This window comes from Arachis hypogaea, chromosome 6 (genome assembly GCF_003086295.3).
Source record: "Arachis hypogaea cultivar Tifrunner chromosome 6, arahy.Tifrunner.gnm2.J5K5, whole genome shotgun sequence".
Classification (NCBI taxonomy): domain Eukaryota; kingdom Viridiplantae; phylum Streptophyta; class Magnoliopsida; order Fabales; family Fabaceae; genus Arachis; species Arachis hypogaea.
The window spans coordinates 40,486,235-40,499,692 of record NC_092041.1 but is presented as its reverse complement, the minus strand read 5'-3'; the positions used below and the strand labels follow the sequence as shown (position 1 = coordinate 40,499,692).

Below are 13,458 nucleotides of genomic sequence, written 5' to 3'. Positions count from 1 at the left end.
GCGAGAGAGCGTAACTATCGCGAAGCCTTGCGGGTACCGTAGGTGCCTGTCGAGGATGAGGATTGCGGCTCGCCCTTAGGTGTCCTACTCGGGATAGCGTCATTTAAAGAATGAAGGTCGGCACGACGTTAAAAAAAAAAAAAAAAAAAAAAAGAGGTGCAACACGAGGACTTCCCAGGAGGTCACCCATCCTAGTACTACTCTCGCCCAAGCACGCTTAACTGCGGAGTTCTGATGGGATCCGGTGCATTAGTGCTGGTATGATCGTAATTATATTCGCACACATACACACAATGTTAACCATGCGCGGCGCGAGAGAGCGTAACACTATCCGCGAAGCCTTGCGGGTACCGTAGGTGCCTGTCGAGGATGAGGCCATTGCGGCTCGCCCTTAGGTGTCCTACTCGGGATAGCGTCATTTAAAGAATGAAGGTCGGCACGACGTTAAAAAAAAAAAAAAAAAAAAAAGAGGTGCAACACGAGGACTTCCCAGGAGGTCACCCATCCTAGTACTACTCTCGCCCAAGCACGCTTAACTGCGGAGTTCTGATGGGATCCGGTGCATTAGTGCTGGTATGATCGCACCTATTATAGTTCGCACACACAATTTTGTTAACCATGCGGCGCGAGAGAGCGTAACACTATCCGCGAAGCCTTGCGGGTACCGTAGGTGCCTGTCGAGGATGAGGCCATTGCGGCTCGCCCTTAGGTGTCCTACTCGGGATAGCGTCATTTAAAGAATGAAGGTCGGCACGACGTTAAAAAAAAAAAAAAGAGTGCAACACGAGGACTTCCCAGGAGGTCACCCATCCTAGTACTACTCTCGCCCAAGCACGCTTAACTGCGGAGTTCTGATGGGATCCGGTGCATTAGCTGGTATGATCGCACCTATTATAGTTCGCACTTTTGTTAACCATGCGGCGCGAGAGAGCGTAACACCTTGCGGGTACCGTAGGTGCCTGTCGAGGATGAGGCCATTGCGGCTCGCCCTTAGGTGTCCTACTCGGGATAGCGTCATTTAAAGAATGAAGGTCGGCACGACGTTAAAAAAAAAAAAAAAAAGAGGTGCAACACGAGGACTTCCCAGGAGGTCACCCATCCTAGTACTACTCTCGCCCAAGCACGCTTAACTGCGGAGTTCTGATGGGATCCGGTGCATTAGTGCTGGTATGATCGCACCTATTATAGTTCGCACACACAATTTTGTTAACCATGCGGCGCGAGAGAGCGTAACACTATCGCGAAGCCTTGCGGGTACCGTAGGTGCCTGTCGAGGATGAGGCCATTGCGGCTCGCCCTTAGGTGTCCTACTCGGGATAGCGTCATTTAAAGAATGAAGGTCGGCACGACGTTAAAAAAAAAAAAAAGGTGCAACACGAGGACTTCCCAGGAGGTCACCCATCCTAGTACTACTCTCGCCACGCTTAAAAGTTCTGATGGGATCCGGTGCATTAGTGCTGGTATGATCGCACCTATTATAGTTCGCACACACAATTTTGTTAACCATGCGGCGCGAGAGAGCGTAACACTATCCGAAGCCTTGCGGGTACCGTAGGTGCCTGCGAGGATGAGGCCATTGCGGCTCGCCCTTAGGTGTCCTACTCGGGATAGCGTCATTTAAAGAATGAAGGTCGGCACGACGTTAAAAAAAAAAAAAAAAGAGGTGCAACACGAGGACTTCCCAGGAGGTCACCCATCCTAGTACTACTCTCGCCCAAGCACGCTTAACTGCGGAGTTCTGATGGGATCCGGTGCATTAGTGCTGGTATGATCGCACCTATTATAGTTCGCACACACAATTTTGTTAACCATGCGGCGCGAGAGAGCGTAACACTATCCGCGAAGCCTTGCGGGTACCGTAGGTGCCTGTCGAGGATGAGGCCATTGCGGCTCGCCTTAGGTGTCCTACTCGGGATCGTCATTTAAAGAATGAAGGTCGGCACGACGTTAAAAAAAAAAAAAAAAAGAGGTGCAACACGAGGACTTCCCAGGAGGTCACCCATCCTAGTACTACTCGCCCAAGCACGCTTAACTGCGGAGTTCTGATGGGATCCGGTGCATTAGTGCTGGTATGATCGCACCTATTATAGTTCGCACACACAATTTTGTTAACCATGCGCGGCGAGAGAGCGTAACACTATCTCCCTTGCGGGTACCGTAGGTGCCTGTCGAGGATGAGGCCATTGCGGCTCGCCCTTAGGTGTCCTACTCGGGATAGCGTCATTTAAAGAATGAAGGTCGGCACGACGTTAAAAAAAAAAAAAAAAAAGGTGCAACAGAGGAGGTCACACCTCTAGTACTCGCCCAAGCACGCTTAACTGCGGAGTTCTGATGGGATCCGGTGCATTAGTGCTGGTATGATCGCACCTATTATAGTTCGCACACACAATTTTGTTAACCATGCGGCGCGAGAGAGCGTAACACTATCCGCGAAGCCTTGCGGGTACCGTGTGCCTGCGAGGATGAGGCCATTGCCAGCTCGCCCTTAGGTGTCCTACTCGGGATAGCGTCATTTAAAGAATGAAGGTCACGACGTTAAAAAAAAAAAAAAAAAAAAAGAGGTGCAAAGAGAGGACTCCCAGGAGGTCACCCATCCTAGTACTACTCTCGCCCAAGCACGCTTAACTGCGGAGTTCTGATGGGATCCGGTGCATTAGTGCTGGTATGATCGCACCTATTATAGTTCGCACACACAATTTTGTTAACCATGCGGCGCGAGAGAGCGTAACACTATCCGCGAAGCCTTGCGGGTACCGTAGGTGCCTGTCGAGGATGAGGCCATTGCGGCTCGCCCTTAGGTGTCCTACTCGGGATAGCGTCATTTAAAGAATGAAGGTCGGCACGACGTTAAAAAAAAAAAAAAAAAAGAGGTGCAACACGAGGACTTCCCAGGAGGTCACCCATCCTAGTACTACTCTCGCCCAAGCACGCTTAACTGCGGAGTTCTGATGGGATCCGGTGCATTAGTGCTGGTATGATCGCACCTATTATAGTTCGCACACACAATTTTGTTAACCATGCGGCGCGAGAGAGCGTAACACTATCCGCGAAGCCTTGCGGGTACCGTAGGTGCCTGTCGAGGATGAGGCCATTGCGGCTCGCCCTTAGGTGTCCTACTCGGGATAGCGTCATTTAAAGAATGAAGGTCGGCACGACGTTAAAAAAAAAAAAAAAAAGGTGCAACACGAGGACTTCCCAGGAGGTCACCCATCCTAGTACTACTCTCGCCCAAGCACGCTTAACTGCGGAGTTCTGATGGGATCCGGTGCATTAGTGCTGGTATGATCGCACCTATTATAGTTCGCACACACAATTTTGTTAACCATGCGCGCGAGAGAGCGTAACACTATCCGCGAAGCCTTGCGGGTACCGTAGGTGCCTGTCGAGGATGAGGCCATTGCGGCTCGCCCTTAGGTGTCCTACTCGGGATAGCGTCATTTAAAGAATGAAGGTCGGCACGACGTTAAAAAAAAAAAAAAAAAGAGGTGCAACACGAGGACTTCCCAGGAGGTCACCCATCCTAGTACTACTCTCGCCCAAGCACGCTTAACTGCGGAGTTCTGATGGGATCCGGTGCATTAGTGCTGGTATGATCGCACCTATTATAGTTCGCACACACAATTTTGTTAACCATGCGGCGCGAGAGAGCGTAACACTATCCGCGAAGCCTTGCGGGTACCGTAGGTGCCTGTCGAGGATGAGGCCATTGCGGCTCGCCCTTAGGTGTCCTACTCGGGATAGCGTCATTTAAAGAATGAAGGTCGGCACGACGTTAAAAAAAAAAAAAAAAGAGGTGCAACACGAGGACTTCCCAGAGGTCACCCATCCTAGTACTACTCTCGCCCAAGCACGCTTAACTGCGGAGTTCTGATGGGATCCGGTGCATTAGTGCTGGTATGATCGCACCTATTATAGTTCGCACACACAATTTTGTTAACCATGCGGCGCGAGAGAGCGTAACACTATCCGCGAAGCCTTGCGGGTACCGTAGGTGCCTGTCGAGGATGAGGCCATTGCGGCTCGCCCTTAGGTGTCCTACTCGGGATAGCGTCATTTAAAGAATGAAGGTCGGCACGACGTTAAAAAAAAAAAAAAAAAAAGAGGTGCAACACGAGGACTTCCCAGCACCCATCCTAGTACTACTCTCGCCCAAGCACGCTTAACTGCGGAGTTCTGATGGGATCCGGTGCATTAGTGCTGGTATGATCGCACCTATTATAGTTCGCACACACAATTTTGTTAACCATGCGGCGCGAGAGAGCGTAACACTATCCGCGAAGCCTTGCGGGTACCGTAGGTGCCTGTCGAGGATGAGGCCATTGCGGCTCGCCCTTAGGTGTCCTACTCGGGATAGCGTCATTTAAAGAATGAAGGTCGGCACGACGTTAAAAAAAAAAAAAAAAGAGGTGCAACAGGACTTCCCAGGAGGTCACCCATCCTAGTACTACTCTCGCCCAAGCACGCTTAACTGCGGAGTTCTGATGGGATCCGGTGCATTAGTGCTGGTATGATCGCACCTATTATAGTTCGCACACACAATTTTGTTAACCATGCGGCGCGAGAGAGCGTAACACTATCCGCGAAGCCTTGCGGGTACCGTAGGTGCCTGTCGAGGATGAGGCCATTGCGGCTCGCCCTTAGGTGTCCTACTCGGGATAGCGTCATTTAAAGAATGAAGGTCGGCACGACGTTAAAAAAAAAAAAAAAAGAGGTGCAACACGAGGACTTCCCAGGAGGTCACCCATCCTAGTACTACTCTCGCCCAAGCACGCTTAACTGCGGAGTTCTGATGGGATCCGGTGCATTAGTGCTGGTATGATCGCACCTATTATAGTTCGCACACACAATTTTGTTAACCATGCGGCGCGAGAGAGCGTAACACTATCCGCGAAGCCTTGCGGGTACCGTAGGTGCCTGTCGAGGATGAGGCCATTGCGGCTCGCCCTTAGGTGTCCTACTCGGATAGCGTCATTTAAAGAATGAGGTCGGCACGACGTTAAAAAAAAAAAAAAAAAAAAAAAAAGAGGTGCAACACGAGGACTTCCCAGGAGGTCACCCATCCTAGTACTACTCTCGCCCAAGCACGCTTAACTGCGGAGTTCTGATGGGATCCGGTGCATTAGTGCTGGTATGATCGCACCTATTATAGTTCGCACACACAATTTTGTTAACCATGCGGCGCGAGAGAGCGTAACACTATCCGCGAAGCCTTGCGGGTACCGTAGGTGCCTGTCGAGGATGAGGCCATTGCGGCTCGCCCTTAGGTGTCCTACTCGGGATAGCGTCATTTAAAGAATGAAGGTCGGCACGACGTTAAAAAAAAAAAAAAAGTGGTGCAACACGAGGACTTCCCAGGAGGTCACCCATCCTAGTACTACTCTCGCCCAAGCACGCTTAACTGCGGAGTTCTGATGGGATCCGGTGCATTAGTGCTGGTATGATCGCACCTATTATAGTTCGCACACACAATTTTGTTTAACCATGCGGCGCGAGAGAGCGTAACACTATCCGCGAAGCCTTGCGGGTACCGTAGGTGCCTGTCGAGGATGAGGCCATTGCGGCTCGCCCTTAGGTGTCCTACTCGGGATAGCGTCATTTAAAGAATGAAGGTCGGCACGACGTTAAAAAAAAAAAAAGAGGTGCAACACGAGGACTTCCCAGAGGTCACCCATCCTAGTACTACTCTCGCCCAAGCACGCTGCGGAGTTCTGATGGGATCCGGTGCATTAGTGCTGGTATGATCGCACCTATTATAGTTCGCACACACATTTTGTTAACCATGCGGCGGCGCGAGAGAGCGTAACACTATCCGCGAAGCCTTGCGGGTACCGTAGGTGCCTGCCGAGGATGAGGCCATTGCGGCTCGCCCTTAGGTGTCCTACTCGGGATAGCGTCATTTAAAGAATGAAGGTCGGCACGACGTTAAAAAAAAAAAAAAAAAAGAGGTGCAACACGAGGACTTCCCAGGAGGTCACCCATCCTAGTACTCTCGCCCAAGCACGCTTAACTGCGGAGTTCTGATGGGATCCGGTGCATTAGTGCTGGTATGATCGCACCTATTATAGTTCGCACACACAATTTTGTTAACCATGCGGCGCGAGAGAGCGTAACACTATCCGAAGCCTTGCGGGTACCGTAGGTGCCTGTCGAGGATGAGGCCATTGCGGCTCGCCCTTAGGTGTCCTACTCGGGATAGCGTCATTTAAAGAATGAAGGTCGGCACGACGTTAAAAAAAAAAAAAAGAGGTGCAACACGAGGACTTCCCAGAGGTCACCCATCCTAGTACTACTCTCGCCCAAGCACGCTTAACTGCGGAGTTCTGATGGGATCCGGTGCATTTAGTGCTGGTATGATCGCACCTATTATAGTTCGCACACACAATTTTGTTAACCATGCGGCGCGAGAGAGCGTAACACTATCCGCGAAGCCTTGCGGGTACCGTAGGTGCCTGTCGAGGATGAGGCCATTGCGGCTCGCCCTTAGGTGTCCTACTCGGGATAGCGTCATTTAAAGAATGAGGTCGGCACGACGTTAAAAAAAAAAAAAAAAGGTGCAACACGAGGACTTCAGAGGTCACCCATCCTAGTACTACTCTCGCCCAAGCACGCTTAACTGCGGAGTTCTGATGGGATCCGGTGCATTAGTGCTGGTATGATCGCACCTATTATAGTTCGCACACACAATTTTGTTAACCATGCGGCGCGAGAGAGCGTAACACTATCGCGAAGCCTTGCGGGTACCGTAGGTGCCTGTCGAGGATGAGGCCATTGCGGCTCGCCCTTAGGTGTCCTACTCGGGATAGCGTCATTTAAAGAATGAAAGGTCGGCACGACGTTAAAAAAAAAAAAAAAAAGAGGTGCAACACGAGGACTTCCCAGGAGGTCACCCATCCTAGTACTACTCTCGCCCAAGCACGCTTAACTGCGGAGTTCTGATGGGATCCGGTGCATTAGTGCTGGTATGATCGCACCTATTATAGTTCGCACACACAATTTTGTTAACCATGCGGCGCGAGAGAGCGTAACACTATCCGAAGCCTTGCGGGTACCGTAGGTGCCTGTCGAGGATGAGGCCATTGCGGCTCGCCCTTAGGTGTCCTACTCGGGATAGCGTCATTTAAAGAATGAAGGTCGGCACGACGTTAAAAAAAAAAAAAAAAGGTGCAACACGAGGACTTCCCAGAGGTCACCATCCTAGTACTACTCTCGCCCAAGCACGCTTAACTGCGGAGTTCTGATGGGATCCGGTGCATTAGTGCTGGTATGATCGCACCTATTATAGTTCGCACACACATCCATGCGGCGCGAGAGAGCGTAACACTATCCGCGAAGCCTTGCGGGTACCGTAGGTGCCTGTCGAGGATGAGGCCATTGCGGCTCGCCCTTAGGTGTCCTACTCGGGATAGCGTCATTTAAAGAATGGTCGGCACGACGTTAAAAAAAAAAAAAAAAAAAAGAGGTGCAACACGAGGACTTCCCAGGAGGTCACCCATCCTAGTACTACTCGCCCAAGCACGCTTAACTGCGGAGTTCTGATGGGATCCGGTGCATTAGCTGGTATGATCGCACCTATTATTCGCACACACAATTTTGTTAACCATGCGGCGCGAGAGAGCGTAACACTATCCGAAGCCTTGCGGGTACCGTAGGTGCCTGTCGAGGATGAGGCCATTGCGGCTCGCCCTTAGGTGTCCTACTCGGGATAGCGTCATTTAAAGAATGAAAGGTCGGCACGACGTTAAAAAAAAAAAAAAAAAAAAAGAGGTGCAACACGAGGACTTCCCAGGAGGTCACCATCCTAGTACTACTCTCGCCCAAGCGCTTAACTGCGGAGTTCTGATGGGATCCGGTGCATTAGTGCTGGTATGATCGCACCTATTATAGTTCGCACACAATTTTGTTAACCATGCGGCGCGAGAGAGCGTAACACTATCCGCGAAGCCTTGCGGGTACCGTAGGTGCCTGTCGAGGATGAGGCCATTGCGGCTCGCCCTTAGGTGTCCTACTCGGGATAGCGTCATTTAAAGAATGAAGGTCGGCACGACGTTAAAAAAAAAAAAAAAAGAGGTGCAACACGAGGACTTCCCAGAGGTCACCCATCCTAGTACTACTCGCCCAAGCACGCTTAACTGCGGAGTTCTGATGGGATCCGGTGCATTAGTGCTGGTATGATCGCACCTATTATAGTTCGCACACACTTGTTAACCATGCGGCGCGAGAGAGCGTAACACTATCCGCGAAGCCTTGCGGGTACCGTAGGTGCCTGTCGAGGATGAGGCCATTGCGGCTCGCCCTTAGGTGTCCTACTCGGGATAGCGTCATTTAAAGAATGAAGGTCGGCACGACGTTAAAAAAAAAAAAAAGAGGTGCAACACGAGGACTTCCCAGGAGGTCACCCATCCTAGTACTACTCGCCCAAGCACGCTTAACTGCGGAGTTCTGATGGGATCCGGTGCATTAGTGCTGGTATGATCGCACCTATTATAGTTCGCACACACAATTTTGTTAACCATGCGGCGCGAGAGAGCGTAACACTATCCGCGAAGCCTTGCGGGTACCGTAGGTGCCTGCCGAGGATGAGGCCATTGCGGCTCGCCCTTAGGTGTCCTCCTACTCGGGATAGCGTCATTTAAAGAATGAAAGGTCGGCACGACGTTAAAAAAAAAAAAAAAAGAGGTGCAACACGAGGACTTCCCAGGAGGTCACCCATCCTAGTACTACTCTCGCCCAAGCACGCTTAACTGCGGAGTTCTGATGGGATCCGGTGCATTAGTGCTGGTATGATCGCACCTATTATAGTTCGCACACACAATTTTGTTAACCATGCGGCGCGAGAGAGCGTAACACTATCCGAAGCCTTGCGGGTACCGTAGGTGCCTGTCGAGGATGAGGCCATTGCGGCTCGCCCTTAGGTGTCCTACTCGGATAGCGTCATTTAAAGAATGAAGGTCGGCACGACGTTAAAAAAAAAAAAAAAGGGTGCAACACGAGGACTTCCCAGGAGGTCACCCATCCTAGTACTACTTCTCGCCCAAGCACGCTTAACTGCGGAGTTCTGATGGATCCGGTGCATTTAGTGCTGGTATGATCGCACCTATTATAGTTCGCACACACAATTGTTAACCATGCGGCGCGAGAGAGCGTAACACTATCCGCGAAGCCTTGCGGGTACCGTAGGTGCCTGTCGAGGATGAGGCCATTGCGGCTCGCCCTTAGGTGTCCTACTCGGGATAGCGTCGTCATTTAAAGAATGAAGGTCGGCACGACGTTAAAAAAAAAAAAAAGAGGTGCAACACGAGGACTTCCCAGAGGTCACCCATCCTAGTACTACTCTCGCCCAAGCACGCTTAACTGCGGAGTTCTGATGGGATCCGGTGCATTAGTGCTGGTATGATCGCACCTATTATAGTTCGCACACACAATTTTGTTAACCATGCGGCGCGAGAGAGCGTAACACTATCCGCGAAGCCTTGCGGGTACCGTAGGTGCCTGAGGATGAGGCCATTGCGGCTCGCCCTTAGGTGTCCTACTCGGGATAGCGTCATTTAAAGAATGAGGTCGGCACGACGTTAAAAAAAAAAAAAAAAAAAAAAAAGAGGTGCAACACGAGGACTTCCCAGGAGGTCACCCATCCTAGTACTACTCTCGCCCAAGCACGCTTAACTGCGGAGTTCTGATGGGATCCGGTGCATTAGTGCTGGTATGATCGCACCTATTATAGTTCGCACACACAATTTTTTTTATGCGGCGCGAGAGCGTAACACTATCCGCCTTGCGGGTACCGTAGGTGCCTGCCGAGGATGAGGCCATTGCGGCTCGCCCTTAGGTGTCCTACTCGGATAGCGTCATTTAAGAATGAAGGTCGGCACGACGTTAAAAAAAAAAAAAGAGGTGCAACACGAGGACTTCCCAGGAGGTCACCCATCCTAGTACTACTCCGCCCAAGCACGCTTAACTGCGGAGTTCTGATGGGATCCGGTGCATTAGTGCTGGTATGATCGCACCTATTATAGTTCGCACACACAATTTTGTTAACCATGCGGCGCGAGAGCGTAACACTATCCGCGAAGCCTTGCGGGTACCGTAGGTGCCTGTCGAGGATGAGGCCATTGCAGCTCGCCCTTAGGTGTCCTACTCGGGATAGCGTCATTTAAAGAATAAGGTCGGCACGACGTTAAAAAAAAAAAAAAAAAGAGGTGCAACACGAGGACTTCCCAGGAGGTCACCCATCCTAGTACTACTCTCGCCCAAGCACGCTTAACTGCGGAGTTCTGATGGGATCCGGTGCATTAGTGCTGGTATGATCGCACCTATTATAGTTCGCACACACAATTTTTTAACCATGCGGCGCGAGAGAGCGTAACACTATCCGCGCCTTGCGGGTACCGTAGCCTGTCGAGGATGAGGCCATTGCGGCTCGCCCTTAGGTGTCCTACTCGGGATAGCGTCATTTAAAGAATGAAGGTCGGCACGACGTTAAAAAAAAAAAAAAAAAAAAAAGGTGCAACACGAGGACTTCCCAGGAGGTCACCCATCCTAGTACTACTCTCGCCAAGCACGCTTAACTGCGGAGTTCTGATGGGATCCGGTGCATTAGTGCTGGTATGATCGCACCTATTATAGTTCGCACACACAATTTTGTTAACCATGCGGCGCGAGAGAGCGTAACACTATCCGCGAAGCCTTGCGGGTACCGTAGGTGCCTGTCGAGGATGAGGCCATTGCGGCTCGCCCTTAGGTGTCCTACTCGGGATAGCGTCATTTAAAGAATGAAGGTCGGCACGACGTTAAAAAAAAAAAAAAGAGGTGCAACACGAGGACTTCCCAGGAGGTCACCCATCCTAGTACTACTCTCGCCCAAGCACGCTTAACTGCGGAGTTCTGATGGGATCCGGTGCATTAGTGCTGGTATGATCGCACCTATTATAGTTCGCACACACAATTTTGTTAACCATGCGGCGCGAGAGAGCGTAACACTATCCGCGAAGCCTTGCGGGTACCGTAGGTGCCTGCGAGGATGAGGCCATTGCGGCTCGCCCTTAGGTGTCCTACTCGGATAGCGTCATTTAAAGAATGAAGGTCGGCACGACGTTAAAAAAAAAAAAAAAGAGGTGCAACACGAGGACTTCCCAGGAGGTCACCCATCCTAGTACTACTCTCGCCCAAGCACGCTTAACTGCGGAGTTCTGATGGGATCCGGTGCATTAGTGCTGGTATGATCGCACCTATTATAGTTCGCACACACAATTTTGTTAACCATGCGGCGCGAGAGAGCGTAACACTATCCGCGAAGCCTTGCGGGTACCGTAGGTGCCTGCGAGGATGAGGCCATTGCGGCTCGCCCTTAGGTGTCCTACTCGGGATAGCGTCATTTAAAGAATGAAGGTCGGCACGACGTTAAAAAAAAAAAAAAAAGAGGTGCAACACGAGGACTTCCCAGGAGGTCACCCATCCTAGTACTACTCTCGCCCAAGCACGCTTAACTGCGGAGTTCTGATGGGATCCGGTGCATTAGTGCTGGTATGATCGCACCTATTATAGTTCGCACACACAATTTTGTTAACCATGCGGCGCGAGAGAGCGTAACACTATCCGCGAAGCCTTGCGGGTACCGTAGGTGCCTGCGAGGATGAGGCCATTGCGGCTCGCCCTTAGGTGTCCTACTCGGGATAGCGTCATTTAAAGAATGAAGGTCGGCACGACGTTAAAAAAAAAAAAAAGAGGTGCAACACGAGGACTTCCCAGGAGGTCACCCATCCTAGTACTACTCGCCCAAGCACGCTTAACTGCGGAGTTCTGATGGGATCCGGTGCATTAGTGCTGGTATGATCGCACCTATTATAGTTCGCACACACAATTTTGTTAACCATGCGGCGCGAGAGAGCGTAACACTATCCGCGAAGCCTTGCGGGTACCGTAGGTGCCTGCGAGGATGAGGCCATTGCGGCTCGCCCTTAGGTGTCCTACTCGGATAGCGTCATTTAAAGAATGAAGGTCGGCACGACGTTAAAAAAAAAAAAAAGAGGTGCAACACGAGGACTTCCCAGGAGGTCACCCATCCTAGTACTACTCTCGCCCAAGCACGCTTAACTGCGGAGTTCTGATGGGATCCGGTGCATTAGTGCTGGTATGATCGCACCTATTATAGTTCGCACACACAATTTTGTTAACCATGCGGCGCGAGAGAGCGTAACACTATCCGCGAAGCCTTGCGGGTACCGTAGGTGCCTGTCGAGGATGAGGCCATTGCGGCTCGCCCTTAGGTGTCCTACTCGGGATAGCGTCATTTAAAGAATGAAGGTCGGCACGACGTTAAAAAAAAAAAAAAAAACAACGAGGACTTCCCAGGAGGTCACCATCCTAGTACTACTCTCGCCAAGCACGCTTAACTGCGGAGTTCTGATGGGATCCGGTGCATTAGTGCTGGTATGATCGCACCTATTATAGTTCGCACACACAATTTTGTTAACCATGCGGCGCGAGAGAGCGTAACACTATCCGAAGCCTTGCGGGTACCGTAGGTGCCTGCGAGGATGAGGCCATTGCGGCTCGCCCTTAGGTGTCCTACTCGGGATAGCGTCATTTAAAGAATGAAGGTCGGCACGACGTTAAAAAAAAAAAAAAAAAAGAGGTGCAACACGAGGACTTCCCAGGAGGTCACCCATCCTAGTACTACTCTCGCCCAAGCACGCTTAACTGCGGAGTTCTGATGGGATCCGGTGCATTAGTGCTGGTATGATCGCACCTATTATAGTTCGCACACACAATTTTGTTAACCATGCGGCGCGAGAGAGCGTAACACTATCCGCGAAGCCTTGCGGGTACCGTAGGTGCCTGCGAGGATGAGGCCATTGCGCTCGCCCTTAGGTGTCCTACTCGGGATAGCGTCATTTAAAGAATGGGTCGGCACGACGTTAAAAAAAAAAAAAAAGAGGTGCAACACGAGGACTTCCCAGGAGGTCACCCATCCTAGTACTACTCTCGCCCAAGCACGCTTAACTGCGGAGTTCTGATGGGATCCGGTGCATTAGTGCTGGTATGATCGCACCTATTATAGTTCGCACACACAATTTTGTTAACCATGCGGCGCGAGAGAGCGTAACACTATCCGCGAAGCCTTGCGGGTACCGTAGGTGCCTGCGAGGATGAGGCCATTGCGGCTCGCCCTTAGGTGTCCTACTCGGGATAGCGTCATTTAAAGAATGAAGGTCGGCACGACGTTAAAAAAAAAAAAAAAAAAAGAGGTGCAACACGAGGACTTCCCAGGAGGTCACCCATCCTAGTACTACTCTCGCCCAAGCACGCTTAACTGCGGAGTTCTGATGGGATCCGGTGCATTAGTGCTGGTATGATCGCACCTATTATAGTTCGCACACACAATTTTGTTAACCATGCGGCGCGAGAGAGCGTAACACTATCCGCGAAGCCTTGCGGGTACCGTAGGTGCCTGCCGAGGAT

The 13,458-nt window shown here is 51.1% G+C and overlaps 40 non-coding genes and 2 pseudogenes across 40 annotated transcripts; all 42 read right to left on the bottom strand.

Moving 5' to 3' along the window:
* Positions 1-153: 153 nt before the first annotated feature.
* On the bottom strand, positions 154-272 carry LOC140173982 (5S ribosomal RNA). The gene has a single exon (XR_011863162.1). It is a non-coding gene; the product is annotated as a 5S ribosomal RNA (ribosomal RNA).
* Positions 273-468: 196 nt separating this feature from the next.
* Positions 469-587, bottom strand: LOC140174146 (5S ribosomal RNA). Its single transcript, XR_011863363.1, has one exon. It is a non-coding gene; the product is annotated as a 5S ribosomal RNA (ribosomal RNA).
* A 186-nt stretch (positions 588-773) lies between these two features.
* On the bottom strand, positions 774-890 carry LOC140174016 (5S ribosomal RNA). Its single transcript, XR_011863197.1, has one exon. It is a non-coding gene; the product is annotated as a 5S ribosomal RNA (ribosomal RNA).
* Positions 891-1,062: 172 nt separating this feature from the next.
* Positions 1,063-1,181, bottom strand: LOC140174145 (5S ribosomal RNA). The gene has a single exon (XR_011863362.1). It is a non-coding gene; the product is annotated as a 5S ribosomal RNA (ribosomal RNA).
* A 479-nt stretch (positions 1,182-1,660) lies between these two features.
* Positions 1,661-1,779, bottom strand: LOC140174144 (5S ribosomal RNA). The gene has a single exon (XR_011863361.1). It is a non-coding gene; the product is annotated as a 5S ribosomal RNA (ribosomal RNA).
* A 187-nt stretch (positions 1,780-1,966) lies between these two features.
* On the bottom strand, positions 1,967-2,083 carry LOC140173948 (5S ribosomal RNA). Its single transcript, XR_011863128.1, has one exon. It is a non-coding gene; the product is annotated as a 5S ribosomal RNA (ribosomal RNA).
* Positions 2,084-2,558: 475 nt separating this feature from the next.
* LOC140174000 (5S ribosomal RNA) lies at positions 2,559-2,676 on the bottom strand. The gene has a single exon (XR_011863181.1). It is a non-coding gene; the product is annotated as a 5S ribosomal RNA (ribosomal RNA).
* A 191-nt stretch (positions 2,677-2,867) lies between these two features.
* On the bottom strand, positions 2,868-2,986 carry LOC140174143 (5S ribosomal RNA). Its single transcript, XR_011863360.1, has one exon. It is a non-coding gene; the product is annotated as a 5S ribosomal RNA (ribosomal RNA).
* A 188-nt stretch (positions 2,987-3,174) lies between these two features.
* Positions 3,175-3,293, bottom strand: LOC140173878 (5S ribosomal RNA). The gene has a single exon (XR_011863053.1). It is a non-coding gene; the product is annotated as a 5S ribosomal RNA (ribosomal RNA).
* A 189-nt stretch (positions 3,294-3,482) lies between these two features.
* On the bottom strand, positions 3,483-3,601 carry LOC140174142 (5S ribosomal RNA). Its single transcript, XR_011863359.1, has one exon. It is a non-coding gene; the product is annotated as a 5S ribosomal RNA (ribosomal RNA).
* Positions 3,602-3,790: 189 nt separating this feature from the next.
* LOC140173926 (5S ribosomal RNA) lies at positions 3,791-3,908 on the bottom strand. The gene has a single exon (XR_011863106.1). It is a non-coding gene; the product is annotated as a 5S ribosomal RNA (ribosomal RNA).
* Positions 3,909-4,100: 192 nt separating this feature from the next.
* LOC140174037 (5S ribosomal RNA) lies at positions 4,101-4,214 on the bottom strand. Its single transcript, XR_011863217.1, has one exon. It is a non-coding gene; the product is annotated as a 5S ribosomal RNA (ribosomal RNA).
* A 189-nt stretch (positions 4,215-4,403) lies between these two features.
* On the bottom strand, positions 4,404-4,519 carry LOC140173999 (5S ribosomal RNA). The gene has a single exon (XR_011863180.1). It is a non-coding gene; the product is annotated as a 5S ribosomal RNA (ribosomal RNA).
* Positions 4,520-4,708: 189 nt separating this feature from the next.
* LOC140174141 (5S ribosomal RNA) lies at positions 4,709-4,827 on the bottom strand. The gene has a single exon (XR_011863358.1). It is a non-coding gene; the product is annotated as a 5S ribosomal RNA (ribosomal RNA).
* A 196-nt stretch (positions 4,828-5,023) lies between these two features.
* On the bottom strand, positions 5,024-5,142 carry LOC140174140 (5S ribosomal RNA). The gene has a single exon (XR_011863357.1). It is a non-coding gene; the product is annotated as a 5S ribosomal RNA (ribosomal RNA).
* Positions 5,143-5,330: 188 nt separating this feature from the next.
* On the bottom strand, positions 5,331-5,449 carry LOC140173904 (5S ribosomal RNA). The gene has a single exon (XR_011863081.1). It is a non-coding gene; the product is annotated as a 5S ribosomal RNA (ribosomal RNA).
* Positions 5,450-5,636: 187 nt separating this feature from the next.
* LOC140174046 (5S ribosomal RNA) lies at positions 5,637-5,749 on the bottom strand (annotated as a pseudogene).
* A 193-nt stretch (positions 5,750-5,942) lies between these two features.
* LOC140173949 (5S ribosomal RNA) lies at positions 5,943-6,058 on the bottom strand. The gene has a single exon (XR_011863129.1). It is a non-coding gene; the product is annotated as a 5S ribosomal RNA (ribosomal RNA).
* A 185-nt stretch (positions 6,059-6,243) lies between these two features.
* On the bottom strand, positions 6,244-6,362 carry LOC140173985 (5S ribosomal RNA). The gene has a single exon (XR_011863165.1). It is a non-coding gene; the product is annotated as a 5S ribosomal RNA (ribosomal RNA).
* Positions 6,363-6,548: 186 nt separating this feature from the next.
* On the bottom strand, positions 6,549-6,664 carry LOC140174004 (5S ribosomal RNA). Its single transcript, XR_011863184.1, has one exon. It is a non-coding gene; the product is annotated as a 5S ribosomal RNA (ribosomal RNA).
* Positions 6,665-6,854: 190 nt separating this feature from the next.
* LOC140174139 (5S ribosomal RNA) lies at positions 6,855-6,973 on the bottom strand. Its single transcript, XR_011863356.1, has one exon. It is a non-coding gene; the product is annotated as a 5S ribosomal RNA (ribosomal RNA).
* Positions 6,974-7,158: 185 nt separating this feature from the next.
* LOC140173996 (5S ribosomal RNA) lies at positions 7,159-7,275 on the bottom strand. The gene has a single exon (XR_011863177.1). It is a non-coding gene; the product is annotated as a 5S ribosomal RNA (ribosomal RNA).
* A 181-nt stretch (positions 7,276-7,456) lies between these two features.
* Positions 7,457-7,571, bottom strand: LOC140174040 (5S ribosomal RNA). Its single transcript, XR_011863218.1, has one exon. It is a non-coding gene; the product is annotated as a 5S ribosomal RNA (ribosomal RNA).
* Positions 7,572-7,761: 190 nt separating this feature from the next.
* On the bottom strand, positions 7,762-7,877 carry LOC140174030 (5S ribosomal RNA). The gene has a single exon (XR_011863210.1). It is a non-coding gene; the product is annotated as a 5S ribosomal RNA (ribosomal RNA).
* Positions 7,878-8,064: 187 nt separating this feature from the next.
* LOC140174006 (5S ribosomal RNA) lies at positions 8,065-8,180 on the bottom strand. The gene has a single exon (XR_011863187.1). It is a non-coding gene; the product is annotated as a 5S ribosomal RNA (ribosomal RNA).
* Positions 8,181-8,363: 183 nt separating this feature from the next.
* LOC140173947 (5S ribosomal RNA) lies at positions 8,364-8,480 on the bottom strand. The gene has a single exon (XR_011863127.1). It is a non-coding gene; the product is annotated as a 5S ribosomal RNA (ribosomal RNA).
* A 193-nt stretch (positions 8,481-8,673) lies between these two features.
* LOC140174138 (5S ribosomal RNA) lies at positions 8,674-8,792 on the bottom strand. Its single transcript, XR_011863355.1, has one exon. It is a non-coding gene; the product is annotated as a 5S ribosomal RNA (ribosomal RNA).
* A 184-nt stretch (positions 8,793-8,976) lies between these two features.
* LOC140174045 (5S ribosomal RNA) lies at positions 8,977-9,096 on the bottom strand. The gene has a single exon (XR_011863222.1). It is a non-coding gene; the product is annotated as a 5S ribosomal RNA (ribosomal RNA).
* A 188-nt stretch (positions 9,097-9,284) lies between these two features.
* Positions 9,285-9,402, bottom strand: LOC140173925 (5S ribosomal RNA). Its single transcript, XR_011863105.1, has one exon. It is a non-coding gene; the product is annotated as a 5S ribosomal RNA (ribosomal RNA).
* A 193-nt stretch (positions 9,403-9,595) lies between these two features.
* LOC140174136 (5S ribosomal RNA) lies at positions 9,596-9,714 on the bottom strand. The gene has a single exon (XR_011863353.1). It is a non-coding gene; the product is annotated as a 5S ribosomal RNA (ribosomal RNA).
* A 174-nt stretch (positions 9,715-9,888) lies between these two features.
* LOC140173941 (5S ribosomal RNA) lies at positions 9,889-10,006 on the bottom strand. Its single transcript, XR_011863121.1, has one exon. It is a non-coding gene; the product is annotated as a 5S ribosomal RNA (ribosomal RNA).
* A 187-nt stretch (positions 10,007-10,193) lies between these two features.
* Positions 10,194-10,312, bottom strand: LOC140174135 (5S ribosomal RNA). Its single transcript, XR_011863352.1, has one exon. It is a non-coding gene; the product is annotated as a 5S ribosomal RNA (ribosomal RNA).
* A 186-nt stretch (positions 10,313-10,498) lies between these two features.
* LOC140173975 (5S ribosomal RNA) lies at positions 10,499-10,616 on the bottom strand. Its single transcript, XR_011863155.1, has one exon. It is a non-coding gene; the product is annotated as a 5S ribosomal RNA (ribosomal RNA).
* A 187-nt stretch (positions 10,617-10,803) lies between these two features.
* LOC140174134 (5S ribosomal RNA) lies at positions 10,804-10,922 on the bottom strand. The gene has a single exon (XR_011863351.1). It is a non-coding gene; the product is annotated as a 5S ribosomal RNA (ribosomal RNA).
* Positions 10,923-11,108: 186 nt separating this feature from the next.
* On the bottom strand, positions 11,109-11,227 carry LOC140174133 (5S ribosomal RNA). The gene has a single exon (XR_011863350.1). It is a non-coding gene; the product is annotated as a 5S ribosomal RNA (ribosomal RNA).
* Positions 11,228-11,415: 188 nt separating this feature from the next.
* On the bottom strand, positions 11,416-11,534 carry LOC140174132 (5S ribosomal RNA). The gene has a single exon (XR_011863349.1). It is a non-coding gene; the product is annotated as a 5S ribosomal RNA (ribosomal RNA).
* A 186-nt stretch (positions 11,535-11,720) lies between these two features.
* LOC140173946 (5S ribosomal RNA) lies at positions 11,721-11,837 on the bottom strand. The gene has a single exon (XR_011863126.1). It is a non-coding gene; the product is annotated as a 5S ribosomal RNA (ribosomal RNA).
* Positions 11,838-12,022: 185 nt separating this feature from the next.
* Positions 12,023-12,141, bottom strand: LOC140174130 (5S ribosomal RNA). Its single transcript, XR_011863347.1, has one exon. It is a non-coding gene; the product is annotated as a 5S ribosomal RNA (ribosomal RNA).
* Positions 12,142-12,322: 181 nt separating this feature from the next.
* On the bottom strand, positions 12,323-12,440 carry LOC140174051 (5S ribosomal RNA; annotated as a pseudogene).
* A 188-nt stretch (positions 12,441-12,628) lies between these two features.
* Positions 12,629-12,747, bottom strand: LOC140174129 (5S ribosomal RNA). The gene has a single exon (XR_011863346.1). It is a non-coding gene; the product is annotated as a 5S ribosomal RNA (ribosomal RNA).
* Positions 12,748-12,931: 184 nt separating this feature from the next.
* On the bottom strand, positions 12,932-13,050 carry LOC140174128 (5S ribosomal RNA). The gene has a single exon (XR_011863345.1). It is a non-coding gene; the product is annotated as a 5S ribosomal RNA (ribosomal RNA).
* A 191-nt stretch (positions 13,051-13,241) lies between these two features.
* LOC140174127 (5S ribosomal RNA) lies at positions 13,242-13,360 on the bottom strand. The gene has a single exon (XR_011863344.1). It is a non-coding gene; the product is annotated as a 5S ribosomal RNA (ribosomal RNA).
* Positions 13,361-13,458: the final 98 nt, after the last annotated feature.